This window comes from Malus domestica, chromosome 07, assembly GCF_042453785.1.
Source record: "Malus domestica chromosome 07, GDT2T_hap1".
Lineage (NCBI taxonomy): Eukaryota > Viridiplantae > Streptophyta > Magnoliopsida > Rosales > Rosaceae > Malus > Malus domestica.
The window spans coordinates 13167145-13188942 of record NC_091667.1 but is presented as its reverse complement, the minus strand read 5'-3'; the positions used below and the strand labels follow the sequence as shown (position 1 = coordinate 13188942).

Genomic DNA, 21798 nt, shown 5'->3' with positions numbered 1-21798 from the left:
ATAATACAACATTTAGCAACATGGGTCCATGTAAACCAAAGATGGGGGAGTTACCGACATGAGATGCAGGCAAGTGATTTTCGTTTCCACCAATAATAGTATCGGTACCTCTTGTATGGTTGGATTTGTGCGAGAGCGGAAGGCTCATTGGTCATGTGATTGGTGGCGCCAGAATCGACCACCCTAGGTGTTGATGAGGGAGAGTCAGTAGTCGCTAGATAGGCAAAGTTTCCTCGTGTGGAAAATTGGCGGGCTTTATGACCATATTCTTCGCAAAGTTGACAAAGGCAATCATATTCAAATGTGGGTAACTTGGGTGGAAGTGATGGCGTGGGGAGGAAAGGAGGTCTGTTGTTGCAAGAGGCACCATGGTTGGCCTGAGAAAGATTCCAAGGTACAGGGATGAGTTGATTGAAGGGACGCCATTGACTATGCTAACGGTCTCGACCACGACCATGTCCTTGTCCAAAGGAACAATGAGAAGAAGAACTGTTGTTGTTGGAGACTGAATTGAACACACTAGCGGATCGACGAGAAGTGGCAAAAAACAACGCCATTGGACAGAGATAGAGAGGACATGTTTTTTATAAGATTCTCGTCTTGAATAAGCAAATCGTAGCAATCATCATATGAATGGGAAAGGCTGGAGATGAACAGCTGTGGTGAACTCTTTATACTCAGGACCAAGGTCATCTAGTAGACATTCAATAAGTTCATCTTCAGTAATGGCAGAACCAATGACGGTAAGAGAGTCGGCAATACTTTTAGCATGCAGCAGATAGTCAGACATAGATTCCTCTTAATCTTTCTTGAGAGTACAAAGTTGGTCTGAAAGGGTGCGGAGGTGAGTCATGGAGAGAGGTGATAGACGATTTTCCAAGAGAGTCCAAGCATCGTAAGCAGAGATGCAGGAAAGCAAATTAGGTCAGAGAGAAGAGGAGCAAATGGCCTTGATCCAGCAAAGAACGAGTTTGTCCTAATAATGCGGATTGATCCATCGTCAAGCTTCTTTGGTGGTTTGGAATTGACGACCATGATATCTTCCATTCTTTGGATTCAAGGATATCCAAAAATTGAGATCGCCAACTAGGATAATTATTGTGATCCATAGGAGTATTAATGTTGTAGGAGATGTTGAGGGTGGTGTGAAGAGAGAGGATAGTAGCAGACATGGTGAAGGAAGACAAATATCATAGGAGGCAAGAGAAGCCATTTAGGATCGATTGAAGCGTTAGCTTGGTGAAAAAGATGATACCATATTGAGAAAGAAGGAGTGGCAGAAAGATATAGAGCAGGAAGAAGCAAGTCTGTATTATGAAATATTCCTTGATTGATTTATTCATTCTATTTATACAAAAAATATATGCAAGCCAATAGTTGACTTCGTACATAAAAAAAAGTAAGTAATAACTGTTGATTATTTACATAAAACAATATGGAAAGATTGGTGGGATCACAGTTTTATAGTAGATGCATTGGAGAAATTTGTGGTTGATTAGATACTCTTGTCACTCCAATATATTAGTCGTATATCATTTTATCATATGCCCAATGTGGGATCCTATTCTCCAATACGCCCTCCCACGAGTGGCCCCACACAAGATCACAAGGGAAACCACTTCTGACATCGAGAACTGGTCAATTCATTATACTTGAGCTAAGGAAACTTTTCAAAAGTGGCCAGACATCTTTTAGGGACAAGAGCCAACACAACTTTTTGAGGGTCCATTCATTTAATATCCTTAAACTGGAGCTAGGGCAACTTTTCGAAAGCCCAACTTAAGGAGATAAATTCGAGTCCAGTAAATCAGGTCTAGGAGTGTCAAAAGAATAATCTGCTCTAATACCATGATAAACTTTAGAGAAATTTTAATTAAATTCATGTAACCTCTTTTTACACCCAACTTACTATTTAAACCCATATTATATTTAATTAAACTATCAATATCTTTTTTAATCCAAATTTACTACCAGATTACCCTCACAAACTCAATTCAATATATAAATTTGTCTTCACGCCTATTTGGAATATAAAAACACACAAATCAGTGTTCGACAACTCATCTCTCTAGTGACATTTGCTTATCTATGATATAACTTAATTTATAAAATGTTGTAGAATACAATTATATCTGCGACCAAAAGATTCAAATTTGTTCCTAGGTTCATTATCTGAAAGAATTTATTTCTCATGACACTATTCCACTCCTTCTTTGTTTCTTCTATCAATATCCTCTTGCATGCTTCGTAGCACATGAACGAAGTCCCTGCTGCAGGCACCAACTTCATGCAGCGCGTTCTGCTACAGACGTCGAGGCATTTACAGAGGAGAAAAAACAGTATCTTCTATGCAAGCATCATGGAAAATGCTGATTTTGTTCCTAAATTCTAAAAATCAAAAAAAAAAAAAAAGAAATCAAATGATTTTTTTTTCTCTATGAAAACATCTTAAGATTTTAGCTAGTATGAAGGTAGGATAAAGATTGTATGATGGTAGGGTTTGATTATTAGGTGGATTTATTGATAAATTATAAGTTAATTGTTAATTTCGGTAATTATGCAATATGGTAGAAAAGACAATTCACATTTGAAGTTTAAGTTGGGTGTAAAGAGAGGTTATATGGGTTCAAATAAAATTTCCCTAAACTTTATAAACCCAACATGGTTCACCCCCAACATCAACGAAATTGTCCCAACATGAATACTCATTATTAGATGTTGAATTTTATCGATATTCTGAATGAAAACTCTCATAAAATGACGGAACTTGAATTTCACATGTGGAGGGGGCCTCATACTAACGTAAAATAAAATAAATAAATAAATAAGTGGAACTCATACTGTACGCCAAAACACTGATTGAAAACATTTATATCCATTACAACCATGCATAGTTGTCCTCAATTTTCGAAGAGTGGGAGAACTAAAATCTCATTATCAATGTACACATCTAAAAATGAAAAAGAGATTTACAAAACTTTGGATAATCCTTGTTCATTTTCAGTAGGTGGAATGCACATCTTAAGAATTTATTGAGAAAATAGAGAATGAATGAAACAACAAAAGAAAAAAAAAAATGGAAGATTAGGATTTTATAGGAATTTTTGGTGTCAATCTCCTGAACTAACTTAATACATTTGATAATAATATTAAGTTACTGAAAGGTTAGGATTAACTTAAGAAAATAAATTTTAGACAATTCTGTTGGACAGCATTTGGACGCTTGGGTCGTTATGATGTATTAGGATATTAATCCTCTCTGTTGCAGACTTTATCTCATAGGATTGATCTCTAGAGACTTATCATGTAATAGGTTTATATTAGGCCTGGTTTCGGTTGGCAAACCGTGCCAAATTCCTTGTGCCACCTGCCAGCCACATATATATAATTACTGAAAATCAGTTACCGCTATCCTATCGTTTTCTTGCAGTTGCCAAAAATTGGTTAAGCCAAAATTATTGGCTAATTCGGTTAGTAAATGACACAACCGGTGGTTTCCACTTCTTCCTCGCTATCTTCCATTTCCAAGGGCTCAATTTGATTTTCATATTGGGGTGCTTGTTCGGTTGCATGTGTGGTTCATTTTGGGTTAATCCATGTTGTGCACTAGCAGTTGATTGGCTAGACTCCATCATCCTAAACATAAGCAACGCGTATACTTTCAAAATCATATATATGTACGTGTATATATAGTATCAGTAATCATCAACCTATCAATTTTGTTAATAATATTTTCTATATTTATCATGGCATGAATCATATACATATACATATATTTTTTAAACCCTAAAACTAAGGAGTCATTTATTTTCTAAACCCTAAAACTGAGGAGTCAATCATGTAAAAAAAAATACCTAAAATATCTAAATAGAAATATATATATATATATATATATTGGTAGGTATGGCATACCGCCGGCATACAAAATCAATTACCAAAGTCATGCCATTGATTGTCGGTTCGGTAAAATGCCAACCGAATATGAAAAAATGTCAAAACTATATCATACCATTATGAGTCGATCGGTATGATTTGATCGGTAAATCGGTTTATGGCAAAATTTCCCACTCCTAATTTATATAAGAAGCCCGGTAACTCATACACAAGATCAATGAATGAAGAATTGAATCAGTTTTTACAAATTCCTTTCAGATACCTGTCAAGATAAATAATATGAATTTAATTAACCTAATATGCATGTATTGGATATGTAGTAAGTAAGAAATAAAAATTCAGAACGGGACGGGACTATTCTCGTCCCATTGTGGCTCGGAACTGCTTTTATATATTAATTATATATTGTGCAATTCTTTTTTTCTTCATCCAAAAACTTCTTTTGTTTGTTTCTACATTTCTATCTAGAATGAATGAATTTTAGATACTGCTATTGAAATAGCCTTTTTAGCTATATATTTCGCTACTCCGCTCATTTCATTCAAGGAAAGGGTTGGAATGAATTGAGTAGATATCTTAATATTTTTTTATTCATTATTCCAGTTGATAAACTAAATCAAATAGTTATATGAATGAAAGAAAACAGCTTATATATAATTCACAGTAAAACGGTATTTTCTTCGAACTTAATGCACAAATAGATGGAATAGCAGCAAATGGCATCTTTCTCGCATGTATATTTGTGGAAGTAAATCTCATTATGAAAGCTTATCACGAATGTGTCAGACTATGCCACAAGCAGTGTGCTAGTATAATAAGGTAACCCAGTAGCATATGAGAGTTGAAAGCTCAATGAGACAGAAAGGCATGGTCCAAGAGAAGGAGATGACAACAATAGTGCATGATCTTTTTGTTCTTGGATGAGGATCCTCTCTAGATCCTCTTTGTGAGGATCCCAGGGATCTTTTAGTCGTGTTTATTCATCGTACATTATGCGGTAAGAAATCATTTTAAAATTTTTATTTAAAATTAAATACAAATAGTACATGACGAAAACTGACCGTATGATTTACGACGAATGAGTACAATTAAAAAATTATTTGGATCCTCACAAAAAGATCCTCATTCTTTGTTCTTCGCATTGGATCTGGGTTTTCACCTTTTATTTTCTTCTAGGTTCTGCTTTAACAATTAACCACTATCAGTTGCTGTTCACAAAACAAGCTGAGCCACCAATATTTAACCAATTGTTTATGGGCCACAACTTATGGATTCTAATTGATCAAATATGAGCCATTGGTCACGGGCTACAAAACTAAAAACTTGGTCCGTTCGGGCATTTCCGAAATATGCACCAAAATTTTATGGATAGTGTCATTTCACATTTTTGTTTTTACTTTTTAACCCACTTTTATTCATTTTGTATGTTGATTCTTTTCGATTTATTCGATTTGGCAATCGAAAATTAAAAGGAGTGTGTGAAAGGTAAAATGGGTTTGTGATAACACCACTCAATTTTATTTAGCACTTAAAAGAGAAATTGCTACCTAATCTTATGGTCTAGCAGTATTTGTTTTTTTTTCATTTGTAAGTGAGTGATCTTAAGCTCTATTATCGGTTAAGGCAAATTCTAACCAAATTAGTAGTAGCCCATTGTGAGGTTCAGCTCACATCCTAACCTCGTGCGTTTGTTGAACCGGACTGTCTCGGACTGGACTAGCTGCGGGGACTAACCTGGACTGGCTTAGACTAGACTAAGGGCTGGTTTGGTATTGCTGTGCTTTGAAAAAAAACTGCTGTGAGAATAAGCGGTTGTGCTGTGAGAATAAGCGGCTGTGAAATAAATCAGCAGAGTGTTTGGTAAACTTTTTTGTAAAAGTGCTTTTGGAAAAAAAAACAGTCTGATAGTGGATCTTTTCATTAAAGGAGCACTGTAGTTCTATGTGCTTTGAAAGAAAGCCAGTTTTCCAAAGCTACAAATTGCAGCTTCAGCTTTTTCCTTTGATTTCAGCTTATTCTCACAGCAGCTTCCAAAATAAGCCCTTTTTTTTAAGTTTACCAAACACCAAAAACACTCTTAGCTTTTTTTCATAGGAGCTTTTTTTAAAATCACCTCAACCCCAAACTGGGGCTAAGCTGGACTAGCTTAGTGAAGCGTTTGGTATAGTATCAGACTAAGAAGCAGGATAATGAAAATAATATACTGTTCACCCGTTTGGTGTTTGCTAAGACTAGAACTACATTATTGTTCTATTTTAATTGCTTTTTTTATTAAAGATATTATTAAAATTAATAATATTGGATGAGAGTGAGACTCAATAAAATTACAAAAACCAAATTTTCTTGCCAACGAAAGAAACATACATGATTCAAGAGTAGCATTGTTCCAAACATCAATATAACAAAGTGTCCTCCCAACAATCGACAAAGTTCAGGATGCTTTTCTTAATAATTCACCTTTGGTTTAAAGTTGTAGATTAAAGTTAAAGGTGTTGGTTTATACTTGTATTTGAGTAGAACGAAAATTGATGTATGACAAGTTCAATTTTTAACTCAATTGTGAAATAATTACTTGGAATTGCTCTTGTATGTATAAGCCAATTTTAGTACATACCATGACAATTGCATTCAATCCTAAGACCACAATGATGCGAGGCACAATGACAAATGGATAGCTGCGCATTGATCATTGCTACATTTTGATTCCTAGCACGCAAATTGGCTTGCTCCAACTAGTTTGAAGAAAACTAGTAACAATATGCAAAGGGAAGAGATCATGAACAATTTATGCATACTTAAACTAGTAATAACAATAATCATGCGTATGGAATTTTTGTTTTGTCTAATTAAGCGCATATATACATATATATACTAGTAATTATACAACATCCTCTATTAACAATATCCAAAAGAAAGAAAGGAGCAATTACTTCATCATTTCATTTCATTGCACAAGTCAATCCTTGCCATTGACTGACTCTTTAGAACATCATTCACTAAACTTTCATCCAGGATATTGTACAAAATGCTAGTTAACTATAGTATAGCATTCCAAAGTAGATCTCCATAATTTACAAAATCCTAGTTAACATTAGCCAAAATATTTCACAGTGCAAGGCTAAATTAGAAGCCATAACCTAAGATTGTACGATTAATAAAATACATCCAAGTCAAAAGGCACACCACATAATATACTCATCCGCTTGCTTTGTCGCTTAAAAGCCTTTGGACGAACACTTTCTTGAGTTCCGAATCGATTGACTTGAACACTCCCACATTTTGTGATGCAGTATGTGATAAGAAGTGTAAATCCTCATTTGACTCAATGCATAGTTGTATCACTGACTCAATCACATAGTTAGCCTTTAGCCTCCAGTAATTGTTGGTTTGGTGCATGCTTATTTGTTAGATGAATGCTACGGATCACAGGTACAGAACACAAACCGAAATCTGTTTAAAACACAAATCTTGCATATTTGCACATCATTCATCTAAAAGAACGAAAGACAAAACGACAACTCAGGAAAGTAAGAAAAAGGGGAAAGATAGATCATTCGTCGATCAATCAGTTACACATCACAATCGGAGTATTCCACTAGGCATATTAACCAGAAAATATAACACCTTAATGAGCACTTTTTGAAACATTTCTACTTTGTAACAAATTGCTAACCTCTGTCCAAGTTGTGAAATCCAAAGCTTCAAGACCGATAGAATTTTTAAGGACCTGTAACTAGGTTGACTTAAGAAAACCAGGTGTCGATATGAATGATAACCTTCGACATTAATCATCACCAAACCCACCAAAGAAGATGTTATCATCAATGTTCATGGGTCAATTGACATTCAACACACATTCCTATTTCCAGAACTCCAAACTAGTTTCTAACAAGTGGAAGGTCCCTAATTGCATATATCATCAAGATCTTTACATAAAAAGAAAGCCGGTGTTTGTGATTTCAACTAGACAAAGAAACTTGCCCGCAATGACGAGACTTGAAGTTCCATTTGGGTTCTTACGCAATTGCTTAATTCGTTTTCAAATCACAAATTCACATAATAAGTAGCTCACTAACCCCAGATCCTATAGAGAATTACCAATTCACACACAAACATGAATTCGAAATTGAAATTGAAAACAAATCAAATAGACATCCAAAAGAGAATTACCAAAAGGAAATCAAGGTAAGTGCTTAACTTTCATAATAATCCTTGTCATTCTCAATCCAGTCATCGATTCGTGAACCAAGAACATAAAAACGAAAAACCACACAGATTTATACTAACATAACAGAGATGGAAGTATGTGTCCCTTTTGCAAAAGAAACTTGTCGATTTTATGGCCAAGCATGGTTTATGAGTTCGGATTTGAAAGAAAAGTTGAAATATGACAACCCCAAATTCTAATCTCAATTTGACCTAAAAATAAAAACCCCTAATTTGTTCAAGTGCAGAGGTATATGATTGAAAATTTCTCAAACCCAAAACAACAAAATCAAATAAAGCTCAGTAATATCATAATCTGCAAAACAAATCGACGAAATAAATCGAAGATTAGAAATTTACCAGACAACTCGAAGCAGATGAGGGTGAGCAGATGCAGATGAGGGAGGACACAGAGATGAGGGTGAGGAGGACGACGATGAGGGAGCAGGGCAAGGAGGGATCGATGTGCGACAAGCAGGACGAGCGACGTTGGGGTTCTTGGACGAGCAACTCTCTCGTGCTTTTCTCTCTATCAGAAGGGCTTACGAGTCCGACCGAAATTGGGGATCTTCGTTAAGAACACCTAGCAAGGTATATAATCCGAGCGAGTCCGGCCTAAGCTCATTGAACCTAATCCTTGTCCAGACCAAACAAGGGACTACACTAGCAATTAGTCTAGTCTAGTCCAGTCCTCCCTAATCCGGTCAAACAAACACCCCCTTAATAGATAATATCGAATGTATTCAAAATGAAAAAATACCAATGACTTTACTATGGTACACGCATTTCTTTGATGTGTTCACTACCTAATGGTCAGATGTACAACTAAAAAGAGTGAATGCATATATGACAACTAAAAAGAAATGTATATATGTAATGTAGCTACATAGTGTTTCAATTTCATGTATTATAACATAACTATATGACATGAGTATGTTATAACATAAGTTTACGATATAATACATATAAAAATAAATACAAACATTATAACATGAGCAGATTAATAACATTATGTGATGGTGATGCAATCTACTCCAAATTATTTTCAGATTAACGTAAACAATAACCTTGATTAAATTGAGGACTTTTTATGGGAGAAGATAGATCGGTAGCTTTTTGCTAGACTAGGAACTAATTCAAAAACTCCACACAACCTAGCTAACTCTATTTCAATAGCCATTTCTGTGATAAGTTGACAAAAATCTAATTTCATATCTTTTTTTTTTCAAAAAAAAATTGGATTAGACTATAACAAAATAGTTTTCAAGACCTCTCTCAAGTTGCTGCCCTCCTTCTTGCCCAAAACCCTAGATCTGCAACCACCTTAGCCGCCAGTCCCTTGCTACGGCGTGGAGTTGACGGCAGCCCATATGTGTTGGTGTGCATATTTGCCAGCTGTTGTCTCTCGGTTAGTTGGACATCTGAGGGCTCTGCCCTTGGAACTATCGTTTTGTCCTCTTTGGGTTAGTGGTGGTGGTGGGGATGTCGGTTTAGTGGAGTGGGTGGTATTCGCTTGGCAACCCCTCTACCACCCAAGTCGTTATAGTTATTTCTTGCCACTGCTGCGACCAACTCTGGTTCGGATGACTACAGTGGCTATGGCTGGAACCCTTTCCTCCCCACCTCTCTGAGTTTGTCCCGGCCACAGCTGGCGTTTGCACTCTTCCCGACATTTATGCACGTGCCCCTGCCTATGCTCCCCACGCCTACTGCCAACTTGTAGCTGCATTTCCTTGTGGACACGTCACCTTGTCCTTTTGTTTTTTAGTCTAGTTTATTATGACTGGTCGGTGTTGTTTCGGCAACTGGTTTATGTCGCTTCTGCAATTGTGTAGCCTTGCTGTCTAGCGATGGTTTTGGTGAGGGTGTATTTTCTTGGTATGTCATGTCTTGTTTATGGGACATTTCAATCTCGGGACTCCTCGTTGTAGATGTGTGATTTGTGTGATAGCCGTTTAGGGGTTTCAATTATTTGTAATTTGTGCTTATTACCTCCAGATCAAGAAATTGATCACTGGAGCATATGTACCCAACTGACATCCATGTAAGTGGCTGATTATGACAATGAAATTCCATCGTTTCCTTCATAAAAAAAAAAAAAAAAAGAGGTAAGTGATCGTGGACTTGGAGGCATAGACCAAATTAACATCTGATTTTGTGTCTATTTAACCAAATACAATATGTCTATATGAACATAAAAGAGATTCCCCTGTCATTTACGATAATTTGTTTATACTATAGTATCGTTTACATTTAAACATATATATTGTTTATTCAAGATTACCGAAAATAAGTTCAAGCTTCTCTTCCATTTTGAATGGTTGGAAATAGAAAGAATAACCTAAATGAGAAGATGTGTTCAATTATTAATTAAATTTTAACGTGAATTAAAAATAAGGGTGGTGCTACATACATTACATTCATGCACTAAATAATGTGATATAATTTATATCAAATAAACTTTTATTACAATTATTAATTAAATTTTAACATGAATTAAACCACATATTTAATTGGTGCCATATTATTTAGTGCACATATTTAAGGTGTGTAGCATTATTCTAAAAACAATTGATATATCACTTTAAAAATCATTGTTTTAAAAATCCCCGCCTAGCGCCGCCTAGGCCCCGCTTAGGCGCTAGGCCCCAGCCCACCGCCCCGATTAACGTCTGGGCCCCAGCCCACCGCCTAGACCGCCTAGGCACCTGCCTAGCCCGCCTAGACCCGCCTAGGTTGCAACTCACTTAGACAGAAAATACATAACTTTCATTTTGCATTTTGTTTTTTTCCAATAAATTGTAAGAGACTTGTTGCATACTTGAATGAACAAACATTATATCCTTATTTCACATGTTTTCATTATGTTCCAATACTTCATGATATATATGCATTCTATTTTGTAGTTTATGATGAAATTATATATATTTCAAGTAGAAGCAGACATTTATTTACCTGAAATATGATAGATTTACTTAAATCCGCCTAGTCCGCCTAGGCCCCGCCTAGCCGCCTAGGCGCTAGGCCCCAGCCTGCCGCCCGACTAGCGCCTAGTGACTTTTAGAACCTTGTTAAAAATTGATATAGTTTTTGGTACAGCTGCTCGTGCACTCTCTACAAATTTTCACAAACTTCCCAAAATTTGGCATTTGGCATTTTCTTGAATTTATTACTGAAACAATATCCATGATTAAAATGTGAATCTATAACATAATAAAAGAGAAGACCCACGTACGATGCTGATTATGTGTATTTTTTTTTTGGATATTTGAGAACATAAGAGGGGTGAGCAATGTTACTTTCTCTTGGGATAGGTGGATCTAGTAATATATATTGATATTTTCACATTCCTACCTGCTTTGTAACATGGACAACCAGTTCTTGTAATATACTAAACAATTTGATTAAGGAACCTAATTAATGTGAAAGCAGAACTAGAAGGATCCAAGAAATTAAGTGAAACTAAGGATCCGAGAAATATGAATCAGGCAAGTGAAATTAGATTACCTTATATATGTTAGCAAGGAAAGTACATATATAGCAGACACAAAGTATGACTCTCGGTACCGGATGAGAGAGAGTGTGTGTTGTTTGAGAACTAGATTAGTAACTAATTGTATATTGGAAATTAGGTGAACATATAGCTCCTAACATAATCTCATTATATAAATATTATAATCTGCCTCATTCATTCTCTTTATCATTGTGTAAGGATCATCTCTAATAAGTTTCATTTGAATTGAAGATTGTTTAGATGGTTAATTGTTAAGATATTACTTGTTATTATAATCATCGATTTGTTCGACACACATGAATTGCTAAATGATCTGTAAATTAAATAATTTTTCAAAAAATAATTTTTAAATGATAAAAAAAATGAACTGTTCGAATTATTACATACGTACAGTGAAACGTTTTAATATAAGGTTGTAGCCGATTACTTGTAGAGTGGGAGACAGTTTTTGTTGTGTTATGAGCTTATGATAAAGTGAGTGCAGTGAGGATTTTAAAGTGTATTTAGTCACTCAGAAAAGGGGTGGTAAACAATGGTGCTGCAAACTTCTGATTCATATTATTATAGCTTTTATTTTATTTACCAACTAGTTTATTATTTTATGAAAGCGTAATCCTTCTTTCCTCTATCTTTATTTTTGTTTTTGAGGTTTGGATATATGCACTAGCTGGAATTGGTTTGCATATGAAAAAGTTGACTATAAAATATATGAATATTTCAGCTTCTAGGAAATGAGGTATATACAAATATCAACACCATGACTACCCTCAGATTTTTGTAGGACTCACCACCAACATATTATTTTGTATACTAAAGGCCCCCGCACACCAATATCATCAACAAAATGTTGAGGCAGTACTGGTCCTTATACCAACCATGGCATATCGATCTATTTTCGTAAGTATTTTATATAGTCAACTTGAGATAGTGGATCGATCATCCATAAAATTAAAGAAACTATTTCTTCTTTTTCTTTTTTATCATTATAAAGCGAACAGTTGTCTAGGATCACCCAGAAAAAGGTATAGAGCTTGAAACTGTTCACAAGATGCTCCAAAGCCTTGCGGTAGCTGGGGCAGTAACTACTTATTAGTATTAGCATCTCTCTAATCTAACTAATGTAAATCTTAAACTACTTTTTTTATGCAGATATGGATGAGTCTAATTGGCCAAATGCAGTATCCGACACCCATTGCGCTGGAATCAAATCTGTTTCCTCATAGATTAGAGTATTTCATAACATCATCTTGTTTATAAAAAAAAACCTACCAATTTTTAATATATTATTCAACATTTGTTGTCTATGGAATTTGAACTCAGTGCATTGTCTAATAAAGTAACAAATTGATGTTACTAAACTAAATGGTCACGAGCTAACTACTTAGTTGTCGCATATCTATTCAAAATAATTTATGTCTTAAAGATGGAATATCTTCTCCTTCACAGAATAGTTTCGAAGAAATCGTAATAAGCTAATATCCCATCTAAAATGCTAGCTCAAGTCCATGTAGGATTCAAGACACAAATTTCACCATAAAAAAGTTATTAACGACTTCTAAATGTAGAAGGGGTAAAGAAGAATCACATGTTAAGAATTATGTCTAAATTGTTATTGGGCTTTGCCTTTACTGAAAGGTCTCAGTGACAGCGATGCGTAGTCAATATGGGATTCAAGATTATTGCAAAATTTCTTTTGAAGATAAAATCTCTATATAGCATTCATTCTCTTCAAACGTGTCATCATCATTCGAAAACACTGTTGAACAAAAAAGGGAAAGAGGCGAAAGTATGCCCGTAATATGTAAGGACGGTGAATTTTTTCAAGGAAAAACTGACACAGGACAGAATCAAGGGTATCGAGGAGAGGGGGATAGATAACCTAGGAATCACTCAACCAGGGGCAGTGGAACTCACTCACGTCACTAATCGTGTATTCGCTCATACAACCGAGCCAAATGCTTGATTGGGGAAGGAGAAATCACTCACTTCAATTGCACAAAGTAAAATATATTTTAATTCATTCAAGTCTCTTATTCAAGGCTTTCTAGTACAATATTTATAAGCGTTTACAAATGAATAGACTTTAAGTTTCCATGACACCCTTACAACTCCCAAAATAACTTAACAAATTCCTAAGTAATTAAAATACAAAACATTTGTTATTCCAAAGCATATTAATGGTTTCAAATTGTTTTCTCCAAATCTTCCTCCCACATCAAAAACTTTGTCCATTTTAAGATTTTTTGAGCAACACATGCATTGAAATTAATGTTAGAGGCGGAAATAATGAAAGCATAAACTCAAAATAAATCTTTATCCATGAAAGTCATAAGCCTAGCTAGTGAGTATGAACGATGACCCAACACAAATTGGCAGAGAGAAGAAGGATGAAGCTTTTTACTTTAAAAGCTCATCTTTGTTTTCACATCAGTCAAGTGGGGGGCCTTCAATTTCTCTGCTTGCTTCTTGGATTTTTGCTCCATGGATGTTTTGAATGGGATGTTCAAGTTCCAAAAAGATGGAATCTCTAAGTCTTCATATGAAGGTGAGATGTGAATAGATGGATGATCTAGTTGGTGCTAGCTAAATCTCTTCTAAATGGCTGGCCTACTTGAGAGGAAAGGGAGAGGTGTTCCTCCAAATTGCTTCTCACAAAGTCCTAATGGGGTTAACGCCTTAGTTCCGCTTTTATATCCCCTTCTAATTTTAACGATCTCAACCATACTCAATTAAACTATTTAACTATGTTATATTTGTTCAATCTCATCCTTCCGATCCATTAGGTTCTAGTTAGTGAGGCAATAGGCAATTGTAACTCTTACTAATCGATTGTGAATTAAAACTTACTTTTAATTTTCCCTATAATGAAGATTAGTAATTGCTAATCTTCAGGTTTCTAAAAACCATAAGGGACACCTATCAGTATGTCATGGCTACCCAAACTGAGTAGAAGTGATGGAGAACCTATTCAATTACAATTGCAATGCAATACGGTCCTTCTCTAGCTAATTCAATACTCTTAATTATTACATTGCTTGGTTGGTAGTCATTCATGTCTGTAAACCATTGTATATGTGACAAAGAAATGTTAGGCAGAAAGAGAGACAGAGAGAAATGTTAAAGAATAAGAGAGTTTAGAGAGAAGAAAGAGAATTCAGAAATGTATTTCTTTACAAGTTAGTTACAAATGACTATTACAAGATGTATATATTTGCATTGGTAGCTTACCCTCTAAGCTACATAATAACCATCTGAACTAACTCTTATTTCTCAACCATATGATCTTAATACTCCTAACATCCCCCCTCAAGCTCAGGGGCAGAGAGATTGAGCCTGAGATTGGCACAATGAGTCTGAAAAAGTGGTGCAGAAAGACCTTTGGTGAGTATATCAACAAACTGCTCATTAGAAGAGACAAAATGAACTTGTAGTTGCTGTTTTGCAACCCTTTCTCAAACAAAATGGACATCAACCTTAATGTGTTTTGTTCTTTGATGTTGAATTGGATTACAAGTCAGTGTTATAGCAGACAGGTTGTCATAGAATAGTAGTGGCGTCTCTGCAATAGGAATCTGCAAAAAAGTCAACAGAGACTTTATCCAATCCAATTCAGCAGCTGTAGTATAGAATGCCCGATATTCAGCCTCAGTTGATGATCTAGAGACAATATTTTTTTTCTTGGAGATCCATGAAATGGGATTATAACCCAAGAACACCACCATTCCAGTTGTGGACTTCCTATCATTCAGATCTCCAGCCTAGTCGACATCATTATATGCAGTTAGATCAAGTGAACCTCTGATATACTGAATACCACAGCCTTGAGTAGCCTTTAAGTACATGAGAATCCTTTTGACAGCCATAAAGTGTGACTCCATAGGTCTTTGCATAAATTGGCAGACCTGATGCACTGCAAAAGCAATGTCAGGTCACGTAAAAGTCAAGTACTGTAGAGCACCAACCAAGCTCCTGTACAGTGTAGGATTATTGTAAGGTTTTCCATCATCGATGAGAAGTCAGTTGTAAGGCAAACATGGAGTAGCACACAGTTTGGACAGTAACATGTTAGATTTAGTAAGCAGATCCGTAACATACTTGTCTTGGGAAAGAAACAACCCATCCTTGTTCTGTACAATTTGAATGCCTAGGAAATAATGAAGTGGTCCCAGATCTTTCATATCAAACTTCTGAGTAAGAGATTGAATAACCTCAGTGATAGCTTGTGTATGGCTTCCTGTTATGATAATATCATCAACATACAAAAGCAGAATCACCACATATCTGTCAACAATTTTTACAAATAAGGATGAATATGCAAATGTAAACTTGAACCCTAAGGATGGTAGAAAATTGGTGAACCTTTCATTCCAGGCTCTTGGTGCCTGGTTCAACCCATATAGTGATTTATGTAATTTGCAAACATAGTCTTCATGTTTAAGATCAACAAACCCAGGTGGCTGTGCCATGTAGACTTCTTCTTGTAATATGCCATGGAGGAAGGCATTTTTGCACATCTAATTGTCTTAATGTCCAACCAAAATGTGTTGATAAAGCTAGAACTAGTCTCACTGTTGTGGGTTTAACAACAGGGCTAAAAGTCTCTGCATAATCAATTCCCTCTTCTTGGTTAAAACCTTTCGCCACCAGTTGTGCCTTATACCTCCCAATTGAGCCATCAGCATTCTTTTTTATCTTATATACCCATTTACACCCAATTAAATTCTTGTTGATGGGCAATGGAACCAAAGACCATGTACCCTGATTGTGCAAAGCTGATATCTCATCTTTCATAGCATCATACCAAACTGGGGATTTCAATGCAGACTTATATGTTGCAGGTTCCACTTGTGTCAAATCAACCCCCCCATTTTCATGAACTTCAGCAAGTAAAGCAATCTTCTTAATAATACCACTTTTGGATTGTGTCTGCATAGGATGTAAGTTCACTGAGGGAACAGAGAGAACTACTTATAGTTGTTCAGGTTGGAATTCAGGTACCATAGGAGGTGCAGATGAGAAAGGCTGTGTTGTTGGAGAAGTAATGGATTGACTATTAGATGAATTTTCTACACTGTCACTTGAAAATGTAACTGGAACTACTGTAGAATCTATTGAAGATTGTTGATGTACAGTATTTGGCATGACACTAGGTGTAGAATCTGAATCTAATGATGCAGGACTAGATGAAGAACTCACAGTGTAGTGATTGTGTGATTCTAGTAACACAAGAGCATTACTGTGATTGGGAACTGGAGGTGGTGTTTGTATAGGTGATGGAGATGGTGAAATATTGTTACAGTGAGATTTAGGGACCAAAGAATGGTAAGGAAACTCTGTCTCATCAAATAGAACATGTCTAGAGATATACATTTTGTTTTTAGAAGCATCATAACAGAGATAACCTTTATATTTAGATGCATACCCCAAAAAAATACATTTTGCAGTTCTGGGATCTAATTTGGTACGAGTATAGGGCCTTAACCAAGGATAACAAGAGCATCCAAATACTTTCAGATGTTGTATTACAGGTATGGAATTGTGCAGCAATTGAAATGGAGATTTATTTCCCAATGAAGAAGATGGCATTCTATTAATAAAGTACACTGAGGTTTGGCAAGCAAAAGACCAAAACAATAATAGTAAGGAAGCAGACTATAACAAAGTGATGGAAGTTTCAATAATATTCCTGTGTTTTCGTTCAGCTATTCCATTCTGTTCTTGTGTGTAAGGACATGAGAGTTAATGCTTTATTCCTTTATCAGACAAAAACTGTTGAAATGCTTTGTTTATGTATTCACCACCACCATCACTGTGGAGAGTTTTAATGGCTACTTGAAACTAGTTTAAGATGAAATTGTATAAGGAAACAAATATACTAGAAACATGACTTTTATTGCAAATGGGAAAAATCCAGCAATATTTTGTAAAGTGGTCAATGAAGGTGACATAATATCTGAATCCTTCTAAAGAAACACAAGGAGCAGGGCCCCACACATCACTGTGAACAAGATCAAAAGGTTTTGCAGATTTGTCTATTGAAGAAGAAAATCGGAGTTTACTAAATTTGCCCTCTAAACATGTGTGACACAGTGAAGGTGCTTGATCAGCAACACAAGGAACATGTGAGGATTCTAAAATTTGATAAACAATTGAATTAGAAGGATGACCTAATCTCTTATGCCAAATACTGGTTGTAACTTGTTTTCCCAGAAAAGCTACAATTTTCCCTTTGTTGATAATTGCATGAGAACTTGGTGAGATGATCGAATACAATCCATTGTTACACAGCCCTTTGTAAAGCACCCTCATGGTGGCTTTGTCCTGAATCCAAAATGAAAAAGCATCGAAGATCAACCAACAGTTATTATCCAAGCAGATTTTATAAACAGACAATAAGTTTTGAGACAGTTTTGGCACATATAGAACATAATTAAGCCTAATAGACTGCATTGGAGTTCAAAGAAGAGCAGAACCAATGTGAAAGATAGCTAAACCTTCACCATTAGCAGTCTGAATGGTCTCATTAGATGGATATGGAGTTGACAAGGAAAGATTTCCCAATTCTGAAGTCATATGATTATTTGCACCTGAATCAGTAAGCCAAATTTGTTGTTGTGGAGGAGCAGATGGCACTGAGAGGGAATAAGTGGTACCATTGATTGTTGCAGCATGCATAGCACTCATTTGAGAATTTGCATTCTTTTGAAAACATGTGTCTGCAGTATGATAAGAGTTCCCACAAATAAGACATCTTAAGGAACCATTTGTATTTCTATATCGACAGGTATCAGCGAGATGGTTGTGCTTGCCACATATTTGACAACCTTGTGAGAAATTTATGTTTCTGAATCAACATGTAGATGCCAAATGATTAAGTTTCCCACATATTTGACAGAGTTTAGTCTGAAACCCATAATTATGTATGCTTGGTAAAGATGTACCAAAGATGCCAGGAGGACTTGAGTGAAAGTTCTTGCTATTGCCATATCTCAGATTGAAATTGGATCCAAAACGATTTATGCCTTTACCATTCTGATTAAAAGACCTACATGCATTTGAATTGGGATTAGCATGATTTCCACCAGCACTTGAAAAAGACTGATTCTTGGATGCCAAGTCATTGTTTTCTGCCATTAGTGCAGACAAAACAGGTGATGCAGGAATAATTTCAATCAATGTTTCTTCAGCCAACAATTGATATCGAAGATCTTTCAATGATATCACAGTTTCACGACCCCGAATCACAGATCTTATAGTATTAAATTCAGCAGACAGACTATTCAGTGTAAAAATCACAATATCATCATCATCAAATAATACACCAGTAGCAAATAATAAATCTCTTGCTTTTTTAATTTTTTGCAAATATACAGTGATAGAATCATTACCCTTCTTTATAGTTTGCAGTTCAGATTTAAGTTGAAAGATATTAGTTCTTGTGATGGTTGAGAACTGTTCTTTAAGTCGAGTCCATAACTCTTTGGAGCTGGTACTACTGATCGCACAAGAAATTCCAGCAGGAGACAAGGTTGTAGTGATCAACTGCATTAATGTTTTATCATGCATCTTCCATACTCTGTAGTCATCAGATTGAACCCGTGTAGTAGAATCCCCAGATGATGCTTCGCAAAATTGGTCAGGACAAGGGATCAAGCCATCAACAAAACCAATTATACTATAGCCTTCAAGCAGTAGCTCCATCTGAAAATGCCAAGCCAAATAATTTGTTTCATCCAATTTCACATTAACTGAGCTTGAAACCGACGAGATCAAAGAAGCAATCGGAGACTGAAGAATCTGTAACTGAGCAGTGGTCACCATTGTGACCTATTATGAAAGAGGACTAACCACAAACACTTGGTGGGTATACTTTTGACAAGAACGAATCAGAACAGGGAGAAGACGAAAAAACCCCCAATTTTACCAAAAGAAATCACAGTATGAAGAAAGAAGATTGTAGAAGCCGAATCAACCATAACCAGAATCGAAATCCATCAAGCTTTCATGCTTGTTCTGGCGATGATACCATGTAAACCATTGTATATGTGACAAAGAAAGTTATGCAGAAAGAAACACAGAGAGAAATGTTAAAGAATAAGAGAGTTTAGAGAGAAGAGAGAGAATTCATAAATGTATTTCTTTACAAGTTAGTTACAAATGACTATTACAAGATGTATATATTTGCATTGGTAGCTTACCCTCTAAGCTGCACAATAACCATCTTAACTAACTCTTATTTCTCAACCATAGGATCTTAATACTCCTAACATGATAGCTTGATAGATTTTGATTTTGGTTATGGTTACTTCCACTTTTACAATCTTCTCTCTTCATACTGTGATTTCTTCTGGTAAAATTGGGGGTTTTTTCGTCTTCTCCCTCTTCTGATTCGTTCTTGTCAAAAGTATACCCACCAAGTGTTTGTGGTTAGTCCTCTATCAAGATTTCTTGGGATTTCTTCATAATAGGTAACAATGGTGACCACTGCTCAGTTACAGATTCTCCAGTCTCCGATTGCTTCTTTGATCTCGCCGGTTTCAAGCTCAATTAATGTGAAATTGGATGAAACAAAAAAAATTTGGCTTGGCATTTTTAGATGGAGCTACTGCTTGAAGGCCATAACATAATTGGTTTTGTTGATGGCTCAATCCCTTATCCTGACCAATTTTGCCAAGCATTATCTGATGATTCTACTACACGGGTTCAATCTAATGACTACAAAGTGTGGAAGATGCATGATAAAGCATTAATGTAGGTGATCACTGCAATCTTGTCTCCTGCTGGAATTTCTTGTGCAATCGGTAGTACCAGCTCTAAAGAGTTGTGGACTCGACTTAAAGAACAATTCTCAACCATCACAAGAACTAGTATCTTTCAACTTAAATCTGAACTGCAAACTATAAAGAAGCGTAATGATTCTATGACTGTATATTTGCAGAAAATTAAAGAAGCAAGAGATTTATTGTCTACTGTTGGTGTATTCCTTGATGATGATGATATTGTGATTTTTACATTGAATGGTCTGCGTGCTGAATTTAATATTATAAGATCTGCGATTCGGGATCGTGAAACTGTGATATTATTGAAAGATCTTCGATCTCAATTGTTGGCTGAAGAAACATTGATTGAAACTATTCCTGCATCACATGTTTTGTCTGCACTAATGGCACAGAACAATGAATTGGCGTCCAAGAATCAGTCTTTTTCAAGTGCTGGTGGAAATCATGCTAGTCCCAATTCAAATGCATATAGGTCTTTTAATCAGAATGGTAAAGGCAGAAATTGTTTTGGATCCAATTTCAATCCGAGATATGGCAATAGCAAGAACTTTCACTCAAGTCCTGCACCTGGCATCCTTGGTACATCTCCACCAAGCATACATAATTATGGGTTTCAGACTCAACTCTGTCAAATATGTGGGAAACTTAATCATTTGGCATATACATGTTGATTCAGAAACATAAATTTCTCACAAGGTTGTCAAATATGTGGCAAGCACAACCATCTCGCTGATACCTGTTGATATAGAAATACAAGTGGTTCCTCAGGATGTCTTGTTTGTAGGAACTCTTATCATACTGCAGACACATGTTTTCAAAAGAATGCAAATTCTCAAATGAGTGCTATGCATGCGGTAACAATCAATGGTACCACTTATTCCCTCTCAGTGCCATCTACTCCTCCACAGCAACAAATTTGGCTTACTGATTCAGGTGCAAATAATCATATGACTTCAGAATTGGGAAATCTTTCCTTGTCAACTCCATAATGAGACCATTCAGACTGCTAATGGTGAAGGTTTAGCTATCTCTCACATTGGCTCTGCTCTTTTTCGAACTCCAATGCAGCCTATTAGGCTTAATTATGTTCTATATGTGCCAAAACTGTCTCAAAACTTATTGTCTGTTCATAAGATCTGCTTGGATAATAATTTTTGGTTGATCTTCGATGCTTTTTCATTTTGGATTCAGGACAAAGCCACCGGGAAGGTGCTTTACAAAGGGTTGTGTAACAATGGACTGTATCCGATCATCTCACCAAGTTCTCATGCAGTTATCAACAAAGAGAAAATTGCAGCTTTTCTGGGAAAACAAGTTACAACCAGTATTTGGCATAAGAGATTAGGTCATCCCTCTAATTCAATTGTTTCTCAAATTTTAGAATCCTCTCATGTTCCTTGTGTT

General features: G+C 35.8%; 1 long non-coding RNA gene across 1 annotated transcript; it reads right to left on the bottom strand.

The window, feature by feature from the left end:
* Positions 1-6820: 6820 nt before the first annotated feature.
* On the bottom strand, positions 6821-9762 carry LOC139197632 (uncharacterized). Its single transcript, XR_011583201.1, has 2 exons — positions 8461-9762; positions 6821-7344 (listed from the first exon to the last, which is right to left on the bottom strand). It is a non-coding gene; the product is annotated as an uncharacterized lncRNA (long non-coding RNA).
* Between the last annotated feature and the right edge of the window lie 12036 nt (positions 9763-21798).